Source organism: Equus przewalskii, chromosome 21 (genome assembly GCF_037783145.1).
Source record: "Equus przewalskii isolate Varuska chromosome 21, EquPr2, whole genome shotgun sequence".
Lineage (NCBI taxonomy): Eukaryota > Metazoa > Chordata > Mammalia > Perissodactyla > Equidae > Equus > Equus przewalskii.
In genome coordinates this window covers 17,749,513-17,768,697 of record NC_091851.1, presented here as the reverse complement: position 1 = coordinate 17,768,697, position 19,185 = coordinate 17,749,513, and the positions used below count along the sequence as shown (strand labels likewise).

Genomic DNA, 19,185 nt, shown 5'->3' with positions numbered 1-19,185 from the left:
TGTGCAAAAATGTTCATCCAGATGAATACAATGGCAGAAAATTTCATTTTTTGTGTGCTCAGAACAAAGAGTGGAAAAGGATGGCAGAAGCAACAAAAGGCATACAAACTATTACATAAAGTATTTACATCAAAATCAAGGAGCATTTTATAAGGTTTTGAATTTTAATGAATAAAATGGGCTTCTCTCTGGCTTTCACAGTTCCAGTTTGAATGTTCTCAAATAGTTCTCTTGGTAATGAGTAACTTTGCATATTATAGGAAAGAAGGAAGTGGTGAATAAATAAAAGAGTTTAATTTTCTATAATCAAAGAATCAGGAAATTTCAGAGTTGGAGGAAGCTTTAGAAGTTATCGATATATAGAAAAAGAATGCTGGGCATAGTCATTCCTCCAAAATAGAGCCTTTGTAACTGACCCACCCACTGGCAATTTGGTGGATATAAATCAGTGACGCTCTTGCTCTATGTTAGGTCACGTTATTATTACCGCATGTGGATGCCTGGAATTTGATGATCCAAGCAATTCTCATTTTACTAGCAGGTTGGGTTTCAAGATGTGCCAACTGGATATCTGGAATTTAGAAGATAATCTGCCATGGAATCAATGTCATAAGTGGAGGTTGCCATGCCAGGACGTAAGACATAAGACACAAAACCCATACGTGCTTTGTGCCCTGAAGCACTGCTGTAGACCCCACCCACCTTGTCACCTAATCACAGCTCAGGCTTCAACATTGTCTCTGAGTGATGTTACAGTCAAAAAGACCAGGGTTCAAATCCCAGCCCTGCCACACACCAGCTGTTTGTCTTTGGAAAATTGACTTGCCCTTCTGTGCCTCAGTTTTCTCTACTGTGAAATGGGGATAATCATACTCTCCTGAGGGCATCAGACTCCAAGATGTTCCCCAGTGATCCCCTCTTCTGGTATTCATGCCCTTGTATAGACTCTTCCTGCACAGAATAGGGCTGACCCATATAATCAATAGAATATTGTAGAAAAGACAGAATGTGACTTTTGAGGCGGGGTCAAAAAAGACATACAGCAGCTTGGTTTCTCTTAGGGCTCTTGCTCTGGGGGAAGCCAGCTGCCATGTTGTGAGAACACTCAAGCAGCCATGCACTCAAGCAGTCCACATAGCAAGGAACTGAGCCCTTCTGCCAACAGCCAGCACTACCTTGCCAGGCATGCGAGAGAGGATCCTCCAGTGCTGGTGGAGGCTTCAGATGACTACAGCCTCATAAGAGACCGTGAGCCAGAGCCTCCAGCCAAGCCATTCTCAGATTCCTGACCCACGGAAACTGTGAGAGATAAGAAATGTTTATTGTTTTAATTTGCTAAGTATTGGAGTAATTTGTTATGCAGCAACAGATAAATAATATATCATCTCATGGATTAGATGGTGTAGGAATGTAGAGGACTTAGCCCAGTGACTGGGCAGAGAAAGCGCACAATAAGTGGTAGCTATTAGTATTGCTATCTTATTGTTATGCCTTGAATGCCTGGTGTGCTGACAGATTTCATTACCAGAAATCAAGCAATCATCCTATTGGTCGTGATTCACGAGCACACAGACAGTACTGAGGACAGCAAGAGACATTTCTTTCTTCTTCCCATTGGGTTTCCTTTTGATCTTACAGATTTGTGAGCCTCAGCTGGTGCTCACAGTCCCTTCTGCCTCCAATCTCCCTCTTCCCAGGGTCCTGGCTCCATCCAGCGGCACCTAGGTGTCAAAGGGGTGGACATGGTGGTTCCTGATTCCAGCTTGGTAGACCCTGATCCTTCACAGAAGGGTGTACAACTTCGGTGCTTTATTATGTCAAAGACGTGTTCTGATCAGGGATGGGGGTCAATCTGCAGGGAGGGAATTAGCAACCCAAGACTGTCCTATATTATATTATAATAATATTCATCTTTCCGGGGCCGGCCCGGTGGCGCAGCGGTTAAGTTCGCACGTTCCTCTTCTCGGCGGCCCGGGGTTCGCTGGTTCGGATCCCGGGTGCGGACATGGCACTGCTTGGCAGCCATGCTGTGGGGGGCGTCCCACGTATAAACTAGAGGAAGATGGGCACGGATGTTAGCTCGGAGCCAGGCTTCCTCAGCAAAAAGAGGAGGACTGGCAGTAGTTAGCTGAGGGCTAACCTTCCTCCAAAAAAAAAAAATAATAATAATATTCACCTTTCCATGGCTATTCAACGTAGCATTTCCACCATGCCCACTGAAGCATACTCTATTTTTGTAGTTCCTTTTTTGGCAGAAGGTGAGGGGAGAGTTGGTTTCCTGATACCAGTCTCTGCTTGTCTGGACAGCCCTCAGTAGCCCTGAACCAGACACTGTTTGAGCTCACTGTGGGTTATTCCAGATGCTTTCCCATTCTCCTGTTAAGTCATGACTCTCAGTTGGCACCGAGGCACTCAAGTCTACCGAGAGAAACAGAAATCAAACACAAAATTATCGCTCTGGATTTGCGTTCATGTAGACATAATAAATTAGAGCTAATTAGCAATTACGGTAAGTTCTTCTGTGGTTGTGAGGCTTAATGGAAGAATTCAAGAGAACAGAAAGGATTCTTGAGAGTGCTTATTAATTCAAACAAACATTAGGCTGAGAATTTCACATGAGAATAAAACTCAGGATGGAAATAACAAAAATACAATTAAAAACATTTTCAGAGAGTTGCAAGATAACTGAAAATGATAATGAACATTTACCTGTATATCAGAACTTTCCCTATATCATCCTCACTCATAGCCCTGTAAGGGACATTCTTTCGTGCCCGTTTTACAGATGAGGGAATTGAGCACAGAGTGGTTAAAAAATTTGCCAGAGGACACACAACCGTCAAGCAGGTAGAGCCACGTCCCTGGTATCTTCTCCAAAACGCTGTGAAGCTTTCCTTACATTACAAGTTTTGTTCTACAAAAACATATTGCTCGGGGCCAGCCCGGGGGTGTAGTGGTTAAGTTCATGCACTCTGCTTTTGTGGCCCGGGGTTCACAGGTTCAGATGCGAGGCATGGACCTAGGCACCGCTCGTCAAGCCACGCTGTGGCAGCATCCTACGTACAAAATAGAGGAAGACTGGCACAGATGTTAGCTCAGGTCCAATCTTCCTCAAGCAAAAAGAGGAAGATTGGCAACAGATGTTAGCTCAGAGCCAATCTTCTTCACCAAAAAACAAAACAAAAAACTTGACCTTTCCAGGTGAAACTAGCAATAAAAACAGTCATCTTGTACATTTAAAACAAAATATCTCTAATAAAAGAATGTGTTATCACTAGATTAAAAAAGCAAGTACCTGATTCTTTTTTTTTTTTTTTGGTGGTAAAAAATACAAAACGTGAGGTTTACCCTCTTAAATTTACTGACTCCTCATGTTATGCTACGTGGTCTTCCCATAGTTTTCTAGGGCAGCATTGTCCAATGGAAACATAATGGGACTCACATACATGATTCTAAATTTTCTGCTAACCACTTGAAAAAATAAAAAGTAAAATTAATTTTAAGAGCAGATTTTATTTAATCCAATTTCCAACATATCATTTCAACATGCAGTCAGTATAAAATTTATTACTGAGATATTTTACACTGTTTGTTTCTGTAAAAGTCTTTGAGATCCAGTGTGTATTTTATATTTACTGCACATTTTCATTTGGATGTTTGATTTTCATTGGAAATATTTAATGTGTGTTTAGAGTTCATAAAACTTATAGTTAAAAAATTATTCTATACTTATTTAAAGGTTTCTCATAACTGAATATAATGTTGGTTTTTAAATTTAATGAATTTAAATTAGAGGAAATTAGAATTTCAGTTCCTTGCCCTTATCAACCGCCCCAGAAGATGTTCTAGCTAGTCAACATGTATCTGTGGATTGAGTGAGTGGAAATCAGGTGGTTTGGGAATGAATCGTCAGATTCAACAAACAGGAAAATTCACACCCAAGGAATTATAGATTAAAAAGCAAATCTATAGGGGCTGGCCCCATGGTCTAGTGGTTAAGTTCAGTGCATTCCTCTTTGGCGGCCTGGGTTGTTGGGTTCGGATCTTGGGCGTGGACCTACACTGCTCATCAGTCATGCTGTGGTGGCAACCCACATATAAAGTGGGGGAAGATTGGCACAGATGTTAGCTCAGGGCTAATCTTCCTCAGCAAAAGAAACAAAAAAGAAAAGGAAAAAGAGAAATCTATAGATAATAAAAGATATGATAGTTTATTATAGAAAATTTAGGAAATACTGATAAATGGAAAAGGACAATTAAAATTAGTGTACCCTGAGCTAACTCTGTTAATATTTTTCTGCATATGCCTTTAAAATCTCTTTTTCTTCTGCGTAGATGTATATGGATGTGGGTTTTTAATGCTAGTTCCTTTTTTTTTCTCACTATAGTTACATTTCTCATGTAACTCATATAATCTCATAATTATTTTCTTAGGACAAATTCACAGAAGAAGACTTACTGAGCCAAAGGGTTTGCAATTTCCCAGGGCTTTTGATATCTGCTACCAAATTGCCTTTCAGAAAGCTTGTACCAATTTGCTCCATAGGGATTCAGTGTCATAAATGTGGTGAAATCGGAGGTGCTCAATCCCCACCAATAATTTAGTCCCAGGAGAAATTTTGGGGGGGTAGAGGTGGGGTCGGTAAAACTTTTGTTTTCCTTCCTCCCTGCTCTATGCTGGACCCTCAGCCCACAGGGGTGGAGAGAAAATGGTTTGGAGAAATACTAAATAAAGAGATGAACTAATCTGTCTGTGGTGATTTCAGTCTAATTAGGAGGTGACAATGTACAGAAAACAGGGGAAGAAGGGGCAGCCTTCACAGATGTGCACTTACACACCTGGGAGGCACACCTCTTCTCTCTTAGGTGCCAAAGTGTAGCAAGGACCTTTCCAGGACCCTTCCAAGGCCCTTTATATCAGAGCAAGTTGGGGGTGGGAGGTCAGACAAGGGAGGGTGGGGCATGTTGGGGGGGGTCCCCATTGATGAGGGGTGGGCAGAGCATGGGAGGCTGGGGGCTGCATGCCCACCCAGGCCTTGGCTCCAGCCTGTCGTGCATCCCAGGGGCTGTTCTTTAAAGCTCTTGGCTGCATCTGAATAAATACGCTTGGGGTGGGGGGGGGTCCATTCACAAACTGGAACAACCACCATCCTTCCTACAAAGAACAGCAAACACATTCTCTGGGTGGCGACATAAGCCGAGTTTTTAAAAGTGAGAGAGAGACACAGAGGCAGTAGTAATGGGGCCCCTCACCTGGGCGGCACAGCTCTTCAGTCTGCAAACGGGCAGGTCACCCATCACCCGGCACCCTCCAAGCAGCGGCACATCCCGAGAATCTGGTCTTATATTCACTGTGAAGTGAGATTGTTCATTTAAACTAAGAAGAAAACAAAGCAATTTCATCTGTCAGAATCCTGCATTCGAATGCAACTCACCCCTGAGCCCCACACACAAAGTATCTCTTATTTGAGAACCAAGTTACGAAAAAGTGTGTTTCTACCATACCTTATGCACAAAATTAAATTACAGAGGAATTAAATCTAAATGATCTTTAAAGAGTGCCAGATGAAAATATAGGAGAATCATTTTATCATCTTTGTCTGGGGAAGGATTTCCTAAATAAGGCTCAAATCCTGAAGCTATAAAGGAAATTATTAACAGAAAAGACTTCATAAAAATGAGAAAGTTCTGCATAGGGGAAGACATCAAAAACAAAGTTAAAATACAAGAGTGAGACAGGAAGAAAATGCTTAGAGCATCGTAAATCCTTCATCATCTCGGCCCCATCCTCACTCCCAGCTCATGACCTTGCTTCCTACCCACTGAGAAAACTGAAGCATCAGAGATAATCCACAGATTTCTACGAGGAGGTTCCCCTCCCCCAACACGTGCTCATACTCTCTTCCCTCTTGTTACTACAGATGAGCCGGCCAGCTCCTCCGAATCTTCCACTTGGAAGCTAGACCCCATGCCTTTTCCTCCCTCGTGACACGGCTCCAGCATCTCCCTTTGCGTATCTCCAGACAGAACTCTCTCTCAACTGAAACACCCAGCTGCCCACTTGACATTTCCATTTGGATGTTTTGGGGGCATCTCAAGTTCAGCATGTCCCAAACTGAACTCCTGATCTTCCCCCCAAAACCTATTTCCCTTATAATCCTTTCCATCTCAGTTGATGGCAACTCCATCCTTCTCATTGCTCAGGTCCCCAGTTGGAGTCTACTAAGGTCTTTCTTTTACACTGCACTCCCTATTGGTAAGGAAATCCTTTTGAGTCCTCATTTAAAATAAATGCAGGATTTGACCACTTCCTGTCACCTCCACAGCTACCACGCTGGTCTGAGCCACCACCCCTCAGTTGGATTATGGTATTAGCCTCAGAGCTGCTCTCTTGCTTTTGCTTGGGCTCTTCAGCACAGCATCCAAAGCGATCCTTTCAAAACATAAATGTCACCTTTCTAAAAATCCTTCAAAGTCACCCCTTTCACCCAGAGTAAGAACCAAAGTCCTTCAGTGGCCTATCCCCTTCCTGACTTCTCTCTCCCTTGCTTACTCTACTCCTGGCTGCACTGGCCCCGCTGCTGCTCCTTATTTGTGCCAGACACTCTCCACTCTAGGGCCTTTGCACTGGCTGTTCCCTACAGCTGGAAAACCCTTACCCCAGATATCCACGTGGCCAACTTCCTTACCTCCTTCAGGTCTTTGCTCAAGTGTCGTCTTTTCAATAAGGGCCATCCTAACTGCACTATTTAAAATTGTAACCCATTCCATTAATGGCTCTCCGGATCCTCCCTGATCTACATTTAAAGCATCTATGACATTCTAAAATACTGTATAATTCACTTATTTTTTATATTTATTATTTTTTACTGTCTTCTCCCATTAGAATTTAAATAAAATAGGTCATTATTTCTAATGGTCAAAGTCCCTGAGTCTTGAAAGTCATAAATTCGTGCTCTTAACGGTTGCATTATCCAGATATGGCTTCTTGGGACAGACTTGCCACCTTCTTTCTCTCTTCTTCAGCTTTTTTGGTGTGTCCCCGACTCCCTAACTGCGCTCACATCTCTTACTGCAGCTCCCAGCGCCCCTTGCTCCAGTCGCCAGAGTTCAAACACATTCCCATTGGTCACCCCTCTTTCCCAGGCCCTGGGGACCTCCCCATCCTTCTCCACTTGCAGAGCCCTGCTTAGGTAGGACACTGGTCAGAGGCATGGAGGGTAAGGAGAGGGCCAGCTGTTCTGCCCCAAGCTGGCATTTGATTTGGCTTTTCCATTTTGATTTTTACCTTCCAGTTGCTCATGAATATCATGGGCAAAAACATCTTCCCAAGACAAGAAGACACAGGAGTCTGAGTTCTCAACCATGGCATCCAGAGGAGAGAAATATGCCCACAGTTGGTGGGAACTAGGCAGGGTCAGAATAGGGACACTCTTTAAAGGGAGAGAAAAGCGTGGCACGTACAGCCACCTGGGATTTGTGGGCAGTCTTCTGCTTCCTCCAAACCTCTTCCCTCCCATCAGTGAAGCCCACTCTAGGGGGAGCCCACTCTCCAAGGAAGCAACCAGAGACCCCGGCATACCTGGGTTTTCTCAGAGCCCACATCAAGCGGCACTTGCTTCCAACCAGCCAAGTGGATGATGCCAGCCCAGCCCTCCGAGGACAGAAATTGTTCAACTCCAAGGCTTTCCAAGTTAAGCGCCTCTCTCTTCACAGAGCTGGGCCTTTCTTCCAGACATTCCGAGTCTTTTATCAGTTGGCTGAAACTTGCAGAGGGAAAATGGAGAAGTGATCAGTGAATGTCTCAATGGCGTGCTGCGGCCTCAGCTACTGCCAGGGTGGGGATGTGTGTGCCCTGGGGTTGGCGGTATCACTCAGGCATTGGTTTGTATTCTGGGCTCGCTCTTTGGCAAGAATAGGATGCTTGGAAAATTGCTTCAGTTCTTGAGAGCCCGGGATCCTCCAGCGCAGAAGGGAGGAAACGGCATGAAGATTTAATTGTTGAAAGCCTCTGTGTCTGAGCTTATTCACGGGTTATTCATCTACTCTCTGGCCAAATGTTACCAAGAACTCACTGTGTTGGAGAGATTCACTAGCTGCTTGAGTCTCTAAAGGTGCCTGGGAAGAGATGCAGTTCTGGACTTGAGGACAGTGTGACACTGAAGCAGGAGACTCCAGCCTGCAGAGTCTCTACTCTGCCCTGCAGGGCAACGAGCAGACTGGGCCCTGCTCTTCAGGTTCATAGAGGTCTAACAGGAGACTTGGGGGACCAGAGTTGAGCCTGGAGGGAGATCTCGGGAGAGCAGGTAGGCCCCTGTAGAGGCCCCCACATGGTCTCAAGAGAACGCTGGTCTGCTCTGCAGGAGGAACCACGTCCCATGAGACTTCTGGATGTCAGCCTTCCAGCAGGCTGTCCCCACTGCAGCGAGTCCACCTGTGTCCCCTGTCCCAGAGATGCTCTGCCCTTGGGAGAAGGTGGTCTTTATGAGCCAGCTCTGTTTGAGGGAAAACTAGCAAAGCCAGGCAGAGATTCTGAGAAGGAAGGGGATTTTGGTTAGCACGAGTCTCCGAAAGTTCAAGGAACGAACATTCAGAACTCGTTATTTTATCATACTGGGCAGCAGTTCCTACACATTTCACACTCAAAAGCAGGCTTGCTGGATTTAACTTTAGTTATCAGTAAAAGCCATAAAAGGCAGATGCAGTCACCCATTTTAAAAATTAAGGTCTACTTTATACCCAGTAAAACTCAGCCTTTTTCATGTGAGTGTAACCACCACCACAGTCAACGCATTAAATGATGCCCATCACTTCCCCAAATCCCCCAGTGCTGCTCCTTTGTAGCCAGGGCTAGCTCTAGAATTTTCAGGGTCCTATTCAAAATGTGGGGAAAAAGGCCAGTAAAGATAGTAAGGTACAATCTTTTTTATTTCTTCTGCAGTTTCTTTTGACTTGTCATGGTGATTTTTACTGGCTATTTAATGTTCTCACTAAAGAAAAGTTAAAATTTTACATTAGCATAAATTTTGTCATTCATTTTCATGCTGTATAATGCCTGTTTTAAATGCAAATAAATGTAAGAGCACACTGATATGTGGCATCAGTGAAATTATACAATTCGTATTTCGTAGCTCGTGCTGGCAGACGTATTTCGTTCTTACTATAATGATGGAAAACTGCACGAAACTAACTCGATAGTTTTTATTTTGCTTCTTGATACACACACTTTCTGCCAACACCCTACGGAGCCGGCAAGTCCTGTGACAGGCTTTCCTTGTACTTGCCTTGATTCTCACTGTGCTCTCATCACGTCGTGGATCTGAAGTTCTGTGCTCATGAGTCATCGTGAGCATTCTACATGGCTGCGGCAGCAAGGGCCGGTGTGGGGTAAGAATATTGTATGCATCCTCTCTGCACAGGGGCATACTCCATTGATCCACCAGTTCAGAGATAAAATGTTTAAAAGTTTCAAACAGCAACAACACAGGGTGAACCCGAGCTCAGGGATTCTCTGGGCATACAGCCCTCAGGCTCCTCGATCCTGAAGCTGGCCCTGTTTGCAGTCAGACCTCCCTCTGCCTCTAGCCTCTGGCCATCACTGATCTGTTTTCTGTCCCTACAGTTTTGCCATTTCAAGAATGCAACGTAAATGAATCACACAGTATATAACTTTCTAACTTTCGAGTCTGGCTCCTTTCATGTAGCATTTGCCTCTGAGGTTCATCTTTGTTGCAGCATATCAGCACTCCATTGTGTGGGTGTACACAGTTTATTTCTCCTCCCCGGTGGACGGACAGCCTTAATCTTAGCACTGAGGGGTGTGCCTGTTCTTTGAATTTTCAGGTTAATCAGAATTTTTTTTTTTTGAGGCAGATCTTGGTTGCAGCAGCCCGATCCAGTTCCTTTGACCATAAGCCCTCTCTCCTTTATGGCAATGGTAGGTGAGGAGGAAAATAACATGCAAGTGAAGCAAACAGTGAACTCCCAGCCCAGGAAGGTCTGGGAAGGAGTGGGGAAGGGTATACTACAGGAAAGGACATAAAACAAACAGGAAGAATGCGCGTTATGTATGAAAGGGTTACCTTGCTCATCATGCTCCAAGGAATGCCGACTTCTTACTTTTCCAGTTGAATTTGTTCTTAGAATAAATCCATAGATCTGAATCTACATTGGAGAGATTGGTCTACTCTAGCCCTATGCTTTAAAGAAAATTCTGGAAATCAGGAATGCAGACCCATCACTGCCCTGGCACCCTGAGCAGGCAGCGTTCAGAGCACTCCAGTTAGTTCTTGCTGGGCTGGCTCTCTGGGTCGTGTCTTACCTGGAGGGTTGGACCCACCCAGAACAGGAAGTAGCACAGAGAGTCATGCACCACGTCTAGAGCATTAAACAGGACTCAGTTGGCTGATGCATTAAGCTAAACCTGTTTAGGTGGCCTCGAGGGTTTAAAGATGTTGCTGAGGCTGTCAGCGGCTGTCGGCAGCCCCTCAGCTCTCGCGTTACTTTGCTCCACGGGCTTCCTCTTGCAAACCCCGTGGCTCTGCCTACTAGAGCATGCTTGGCATGTGTGCAGGGCTGGTCACACGTGGTGGCGGTTAGTCCTCAGTGAAATGATGGACAACTGTGGTGTGGTTTGTGCAGTCTCTCAGAGGCCCCCAGCGGGGCTGAGCTCCAGTTGCCCACAGCGGACATCTTCACACTCCCTGTGCTGCCTCTTTTCCCTGCTTTGTCTCACTTCCCCACTCCCTGGGATGACCTCCTAAAAGAACTATTTGCACTGGAATCTTTGTCTCCCGGACAGCTGAAGAGGTTAAGCTCCTACATAGGAGGCCAGTGTATTGTGACATCAGAGCCTTCTTTGTCTACCAGCCAGGTCTCTGCTCAGATGGCATCGTGGACACTCTTTATGAGAACCTACCTTGCAGTGCTGTAGCTGCCGTCTGCTTGTGCTTTGGCTCCTAAGCGCATGGTTAAGGAAATACTCAGCTTTCAGGGTTTTTGTTTGTTTTATCACGAGTGAAATTCCTGGCACAGAGCAGGGATCCAATGTCATTGCTGTTACTGTTGATGAAGATGAAATGGTGATCAAGACTAAAGAAGGTGAAGAAGACTAACGGTGATGAAGATAAAGATGACACTGGGAATGTATGATCCTAACCAGAGCTGGCGGAAGAAGCCACACTGAGCTCTTAGTCATCTCAGCATGTGCCTTGGAAGTTTTGTTTATTGGTATTTTCCCCCCTCGTGGGTTTTTTCTGAGCTGGCTGGGGAAGGGGTAGAGTTGTCAGCGTGGGTGTCCGCCTAAACACTCTTTAGGTCGTTTAGTCTATTTGTCTTTTGTCTCAGTTTACCAAAAGTCATCTCGCGGAAAGGAGGGGCTAGGGTCTGGTAAGTCGAAGGCTCCAGTGTGGGGGTTCCAGTCACGTGACATCTCCTGCTGCCCTCCCTGGGGGCCACTCCTGGCTAATGTATTACCCGCTTCGCGGTGAGCTATCACATGTCTACCTGCAGTCCCCTCCCGCCCGTCGGCTGGCTCCCTGCACTGCCTGAATTCCTCGTGGGGTCCTCCTCATCCTTTCAGGCACACTTCACTTGGTGGCAGCTTCACTTGGGCCAAGTCAGTGCTGTTTCCTGGGTTCGTGGATTGAAACTTATTTCTTCAGAGAGCAAGCCATCAACAATGAGCAGGCTGGTGACCAAAGGAGGCCTTCTTTACTGTGGGGTGTCTTCTGATGCAGCAGTGAGGGAGGGCAGGTAATTCTCTTCCTTCTCTCCCAGCCACAGCCCTCCCCCAGAACACCATACACCAAGGGGCAGCATGAGGCCTGGGTAAGAGCCTGGGGTCCAGCATCACACCTTCTGGGGGTACCATTTTCAGCTATGTGACCATAAGCAAGCTCCAAGTCTTGGTCTTCTCATTTATAAAAAGGGTAAAAACAATAGCCTCTGTTACACTGGAGTTTTTGTTTTAATTCTTTTGAAGAATAACATGCATAAGCATATACACTATAAGCATACTATTGTAAGCATGGGCCCTCTAGGACCAGTTTAACTGACCCCATCTTATCAACTGAGTAGTTAAGAGTGGTTTTTCGTGAACTGAGAAATGAGCCCTTGTCCAATTCAGGTCGGTTGAGATCACCAACCCATCAACCGGCCCTGTGCAAATGCCCAATAAGTGACCCTTTTGATGTCAAGGGGCTGAAACTTCCACCCTCAGATCGTACCAACACCACCATTTGTGAACATGCGTCCTATGAGGAGCCATGAAGCTTGACGATGCTTGTGCAGATCATTGATTACCTCACTTCTCCTCTCCAGTCATCTGTCTCCACACTTCAGACCGCCCTGCCCTTCATCCTATACATTTTACCCCAAGCCCTGGATCGGGGAGACAGATCCGAGAGCTTATACCTCCTGTCTCCTTGCAGATCGATCTCGCAATAAATCTGTATTCTTTTCTCAAAAGCTGATGCTGTAATAATTGGCTTTTTTATGTGCACCAGGTAGGAGCACTGCATGTTTGTGTGGTAACACAGTTGACATATTTTTACAAACTGAGCACACCCAGGTAACCAGCAATCAGATCAAGAACCAGAACATTCCTAAGACTTCTCATTCCCTCCCCCCCCGCTGTATAGGGTTGTTTTGAGGATAAATTAGCTAATGTTTGTAAAGTCCCTAGAACAGTATCTGGCATACAGTAATCACATTATCACTATTTGTTAAAAAATAAATTAATTAGAAGGGAACTTTGGCTTCCTGAAGCTTCAGCCACTTATTTCATTTTAGTGCAAGCACAGCTATCATGCAAATTTCGGCCCCTCTCTCTCTTCATATACTGCAGAGACAGGATGAGTTAAGAGTCTTCAAAATAATCAATTATTTCCTTATCACAGAGGACCAGATGGTGCATTATACAGCAAACAGCTCCTGTGGAATGCCAACAATTTTGCTTCGATGAGAAAAGAAATATGCAATTAGGCTTCTGTCAGCCTTAACAAAGAGCCAGATGCAAGGCAGCCAGGCCTTAGGAGCCAGCGCAGCCTGGGCCCAGGTTAGGGGTCTAGAGGGGAGGTGAAGGGGTCTGGAATGCAGCTTCCTTTGTCAGCACATCCCATGAGACACACAAGGAAAACTAGCATGAGGAACATTCCTGTAGAAGTGGCCGAAGTGAACTGAAGCAGGGTTGAAGAGTTAGTATACACACAGCTAACTTCACGCAGTGTTTTAACACTTACAAACAGAGGAAATGGTTAGACCATTTATGGTGGCTTATTGATTATACTTTTATTTAACTTCGGAATACATCTATGTTCCTTGTCTTGTCTTTGTGACACAAAGACCAAAAGAAAGGACAAAAACATCAAGCAACCAAAGCAAACCATTTAGAAGGTGAAAAATGAGATGGTTAACAACACATTTTCTGGAAATAGCAGGTATTCTGTTCTACCATTGCTTGGGGCCACCTGTGGAGATAGAAGGACACGGGGAAGAAGGTAGAAAAGGATCTGAAGACCTTTCCTGATGGGGTGGACGGGGGCAGGGGCAGCTCCTGGAGTTGCGGGTGCGTCACTTTTTGTGGAAGGCACTCTCGTAGTTTGGAGGGAGAAAGCCTGCACAGTAACAGCACTAAGGAAAAGAGCCAAGCAACAGTTTCAGAAAACTTGCAGCATTCTCTGGGTTGCAAAGACACCTTTTTAATTTCTAGGTCTTACTGATTTCTCTAGACAAGGGTAGATATGATTTTAAAAAATTAATAACTAATTTTGCTTCTGGAGTTGTAGGTCGGCATTCCATCCTCTGAATATCAAGACAATTTTTATCCGACTTAGAATCTTCTTTGGTCATGTCTCAGAGGCCAGAGCTGCTTCCATGGTGCGGACTGCCACCGCCATCCCTGGATAGGGCCTCTGTGTGTCTCTGTTGGAGGAACTCAGTGTACGGAAGGGCCCAAATGGGGAACCAATTGGGAGGGTCATGGCTGCTCCAGCTCTAAGAACTTGAATGCAGTTCCCTTTATCTCACTTTGGGGGTTTTTAATCAAGAGAAATGTATGGTGCATTTGGAGTGTGTGTGTGTGTGTGTGTGCATGTATGTGTGTAAGGGAGAGAAGGAGCTGCAGAGAGAATGCTTCATTAAATCTCTGTGCATGTGTAAATTTTAATAACTTAGGATTGCAGCTTCCACAGAAACAATCCATATTTAATGTCCCAAAATAATTCTGTTAAAATTAGTGCATTACGCTGCACGTGAGGCATTCTGATTTCAGATCCTATGCAAATGGACAGTGGCTGCTGTGGGCAGGAGGGAAGTTTATGTGATATAGCTAGTGGAACTGAAGTCCTTATTGGCTGAATGGATACAATTCCCAGACTATTTCTATTGTAGCTACAGTCCAAGAAAAAATATTAAACCATCAGGTTATTAAACTTGTAAAATTCTGCAAAGATTTTATGAACTCTTTGCATGAGTCCAGTGATTTGTCCAAGTTTCTGACATGATATATATTCAGTTTAGTACAGAGTGCTTCTTTTACCTCTTAGGCAATAGATCCCTAAAAGGTAAGTAGGTGAAGGCCTTGTTTATAAGAATTTGTAAGGGTATGAGGATAGTGGATAGACGCAGCTCAAATGAGGAATTGGTGAACACGGGTTTCAAAGTCTATCTACGTTCATATCATCATCTAGTGTTCTCTCCTAACAGAGTGAGCATGGTGTTCTATTGAGGAAGCACAAGAACACACAACTTAAACGCACCTGGAGGCTTCCCCTAGGATGAGCTATCCAGCCAGATGCAGCTCACCACCAGTGGCAGATTAGAGATGGCAGTAAATTCTCTGACACTCCTCCCATTGGGAGGTGGCTGCTAATTGCCCTCCTCTTGATTCTGAGCTGGACCTAATGGCCAGCTTGTACAAAAGAATGTGGTGAATTGATGTTCTGGGACTCCTGAGCCTAGGTAATGGAAAGCTTTTGGCTTCTGCCCAGGCTTCCTGGAACACTCACTCTTAGACCCAGTTGCCATGTTGTGAGGAAGCTCAAGAAGTCTTGCAGAGAAGCCAACGTGGAAAGGCACTGAAGCCCCAGGATGCTAACTCTGGCCAAGCTCCTACTGACAGCTAGTGCTAACTTGCCAGCCTAGTGAGTGAGCCATCTTGAAAGTGGATACTCAGGCCCAGTGAGTTGCTCTAGCTGATACCACATTAAGCAGAGATGAGCTCCACCCTCCAAGCCAAATTGCAGATTCCTGAGCAAAATGATTGCTGTTGCTTTAAATTATATATATATATATATAAAACACTAGATAAGTGGAACACTGCCTAATAAGTTCTGGTCTACAGTGTGTTGGAATTTGTTCGCCAGATTGGTCTTTGGGGGCAAAGAGGTGATTGGGATTTAGGCTTCATCTCCTTGGGACTCACCAGCTTCTTAGTTTGCTTAACTCCACAGAAAGCTGGTCCAACCTTGTCAAGCAGCTGGGACATGATGGAGGTGAATGAGCTAAGAATCATCTTCATCTTTTGGATCAGGAGGTAGATGTTGAGATTTCTCTCTGGGGCAACCAAGCTCCTCCCACAGTCTTGCTTCTGTGGCTTACTCGGCCTTCTTGGGGAGTAAATGGCTGTTGAGCAGTCCCTCCGCAGGAATCGGGGGTGTCTTCTTCTCTGTGATCTTGTGTGAGATGCCACTCAGGGGCTTCTCGTGGGAGCCATTGTTGAAGAGCTCCTCCTCTGTTGTTCTCCATTCTCTGGGTAGGACGAGCTGCTCGTACAGACCTCCATGCCTTCTGCGTCCTTCAGAATCAGACATCTGTTTCCACACTGGGTAAAGTATCTGGCTGGCCATCACTGCTGTCTGCTAGAGTCCGTGAAGAAATGGAACACATAGTCTAAAAGGTATATCTTGGAAATTCTGGCATCACTGAATTGTTAGGGCAGAATCTGTATCCTATGTATCTACCTTCACAGGATTATTTTTTAGGATTTCATCACCATCAGTGAATTGAGTTGTGACTTATTCTGTTCCACCTGGGCCTGAGTTCTGTTCTCTGCAGAGTGGGACCTTACTGAATTTGGGCCATGTGTACAGGGAGGTGCAGGTCTGGGGGTGATATCCTCCTGTGCAGGGCCCTGGCTAGGGCGGCCTGGGGAGTTACTGGGGCTGGAAGGTGCCACATTTCCCCCTTATCTGTGTGTCCACTCACTGTACTTCTGCATGATGTGATAGGACTTTGGAAGTCATTTCTGCAGAAAATCACAGGAACTCCTGACATGATGGGGACAACCCCTCTGTCTCCCACTCAGTGGTGGTGGTGGGGTAAACCACTATAGTTAACATTAAAAATATTCACCCTAGAAATTCCACTCCTAGGATATTTTTACAGGCTATCTACTTTAACTATTTTAGTGGAAAAATACTTGAAACATCATGAATCCACAATAATAGGTGATTGATTTAATAAATTGTAATTCATTCTTTCTAGGGAGTGTTATGTTGCCTTTAAACATATGTATTAGAAATGTATCAGTTGATAGAACAAATGTAAATGCTTAGAAGAGTGCCTGGCACATAGTATGTGTACAATGGTCAATGTTTTTTTTGCTAGAGAGTGATAAAAATAAAGACAAAGGTATATAGCGATATAATACACATATTATAAATGTATACATATGTATCGATACATGTATATATATGTATATGCTACGTCTGTAAAATACAAAAAACCTTTATATATGCAAACACATACATGTATATGATTTTTTTTTTTTTGAGGAAGATTAGCCCTGAGCTAGTATCTGCTGCCAATCCTCCTCTTTTTGCTGAGGAAGACCCTGAGCTAACATCCGTGCCCATCTTACTCTACTTTATATGTGGGATGCCTGCCACAGCATGGCTTGCCAAGTGGTGCCATGTCCACACCTGGGATCCAAACCAGTGAATCATGGGCCGCCGAAGCAGAACGTGTGAACCTAACCTCTGCGCCACCGGGCCAGCCACACATGTGTATGATTTGATGAGCATAGTGAAAATTGTGGAAGGTTGAAAAAGAGGGAGCAGGCACAAAGGGGAAAAAAGACTAAAAACAAAGAAAAGTTTCTGTGATGAAATAGCTTGTATAATATAATCCCACCTTTGAAAGTTTACATGTGTGTATATGCTGAGAGATGAAAAGCTAGTTATCAAAATATAAATGCGATCACCTTCAGATAGTGAGAGTCTCAGAATTTTTCTTTTTGTAAATTCTTCTTTACTCTTTTCTCCACATTTTGAATTTTTAAAACAGTAAACATGTTATTTATATAACTGGCAAATAAAGGCTATTTTTAATTTTGAGAAAACAAACAATATGACTGGTAAAACTCTCTTTTTATTCTTCAGCGATTAAGAAGGAACATATGAAAATGATGATGATGATGATGAATGGCTAACATTTATCGGACCCTTACCATACATCTGACACTGTTTTTAATCTGGATATATGAACTCGTTCAGTTCTGACAATCCCGTACGAGGAAAATGCTATTTTGTCCCTATTTTACAGATGAAGAATCCGAGACACAGAGTAGTTTCGTAAGTTTCCCAAGATTGCACAGCAAGTGGTGCCAAACCTAAGATTTCATCTGTGAGACCTCATTCCATGTACTCTTGTTCTCAAACGTAAGAAATACTGTTGGGCTTTTAGAAGTGGTACCCTTTTTTTATTCCTGTAAGTGTTTATAAATGCTTCAGATTCTAAAGTTGGAAAAATCATCTCTCAGAGAAAAATGAGCTTTTTGACCCCAAATGCTCATTTCACATGAGAGTCCTAAGCTAGGAGAAATGAGCTAGGAGATTTCTTTACTGATGTTTCTATTCAGAAGAGCCAGACTTCTGACTAGTTAGATGCACGTTCTGCTACTTGCAAATGGTAACTCTTCTCTATTGGACCCTTTGAAAACGACAATTTCATCCCCGGGAGGTGGGAGCTCTTTACTGTGGTCGTTATTTTTATGGACCTATTTCTTTCCTTCTTTTCCAGCTTTATTGAGATATAATTGACATGTCACATTGTGTAAGTTTAAGGTGTACAACGTCATAATTTGTTACACATATATATTGTAAAATGATTACCACAATAAGGTTAGTGAACACATCTATTACCTCACATAATTATCATCTTTTTTGATGTGGTGAGAACATTTATGATCTACTCTTTTAGCAACTTTCAAGTATTTAGTCATCACACTGAATATTAGATCCTCAGAATTTATTCATCTTATAACTGGAAGTTTCAACCCTTTGACCAACATCTCCCCATTTTCCCCAACCCCTACTCCCTGGCAACCACCATTCTACTCTCTGTTTCTATGAGTTTGGCTTTTTTTAGATTCACATATAAGTGAGATAATACAATATTTGTCTTTCTCTGTCTGACTTATTTCAGTTACCATAATACCTTCAGGTCCATCCCTGTTGTTGCAAATGGCAGGATTTCCTAGACACACACACACACACACACACACACACACACACACGGCTATTGTGAACGATACTGCAATGAACATGAGGATGCAGATATCTCTTCAAGATAGTGATTTCATTTCCTTCGGCTAGATACCCCAAAATAGGATTGCTGGATCGTATGCTAATTCTATTTTAAATTTTTTGAGGAACCTCCACACTGTTTTCCATATAGTGGCTGCACCAATTTACATTTGTACCAACTGTGCACAAAGGTTCCCTTTTCTCCACATCCTCGCCAACACCTATCTCTTGTCTTTTTGATAACAGCCATTCTAAAGGCGTGAGGTGATAGCTCATTGTGGTTTCGGTTTGCATTTCCCTCATGATTACCGATGTGGAGCATCTTTCGTGTACCTGTTGGTGAACTGTATGTCTTCTTCGGGAAAAATGCCTATTCAGGTCTTCCATCCATTTTTTAAAGGAATTATTATTATTTTTTCCTTTGAGTTGGTGGACCTATTTCTTTCTAATGCCAAACCACAAAGAGAAAGTGCTGGACTCTTAAAAGAGAAACAATTGACTGGAAAGGGCAGAAGGATGCTTTCTGAGATGATAGAAATGTTCTAAGTCTTGATCTGGGTGGTAGTTATACAGGTGCAAGTTGTAGGTACAACTTCATCGAGCCGTATGCTTAAGATGTATACACTTTACTGTATATTAATTATACCCCAATAAAATA

General features: G+C 43.9%; 2 long non-coding RNA genes across 2 annotated transcripts; one reads left to right on the top strand and one right to left on the bottom strand.

Moving 5' to 3' along the window:
* Positions 1 to 2,176: 2,176 nt before the first annotated feature.
* Positions 2,177 to 10,785, bottom strand: LOC139078170 (uncharacterized). Its single transcript, XR_011530992.1, has 4 exons — positions 10,083 to 10,785; positions 7,583 to 7,766; positions 5,254 to 5,377; positions 2,177 to 2,418 (listed from the first exon to the last, which is right to left on the bottom strand). It is a non-coding gene; the product is annotated as an uncharacterized lncRNA (long non-coding RNA).
* A 47-nt stretch (positions 10,786 to 10,832) lies between these two features.
* LOC139078092 (uncharacterized) lies at positions 10,833 to 12,468 on the top strand. The gene is made up of 3 exons (XR_011530849.1): positions 10,833 to 11,229; positions 11,582 to 11,754; positions 12,128 to 12,468. It is a non-coding gene; the product is annotated as an uncharacterized lncRNA (long non-coding RNA).
* The last annotated feature ends 6,717 nt before the right edge of the window (positions 12,469 to 19,185 follow it).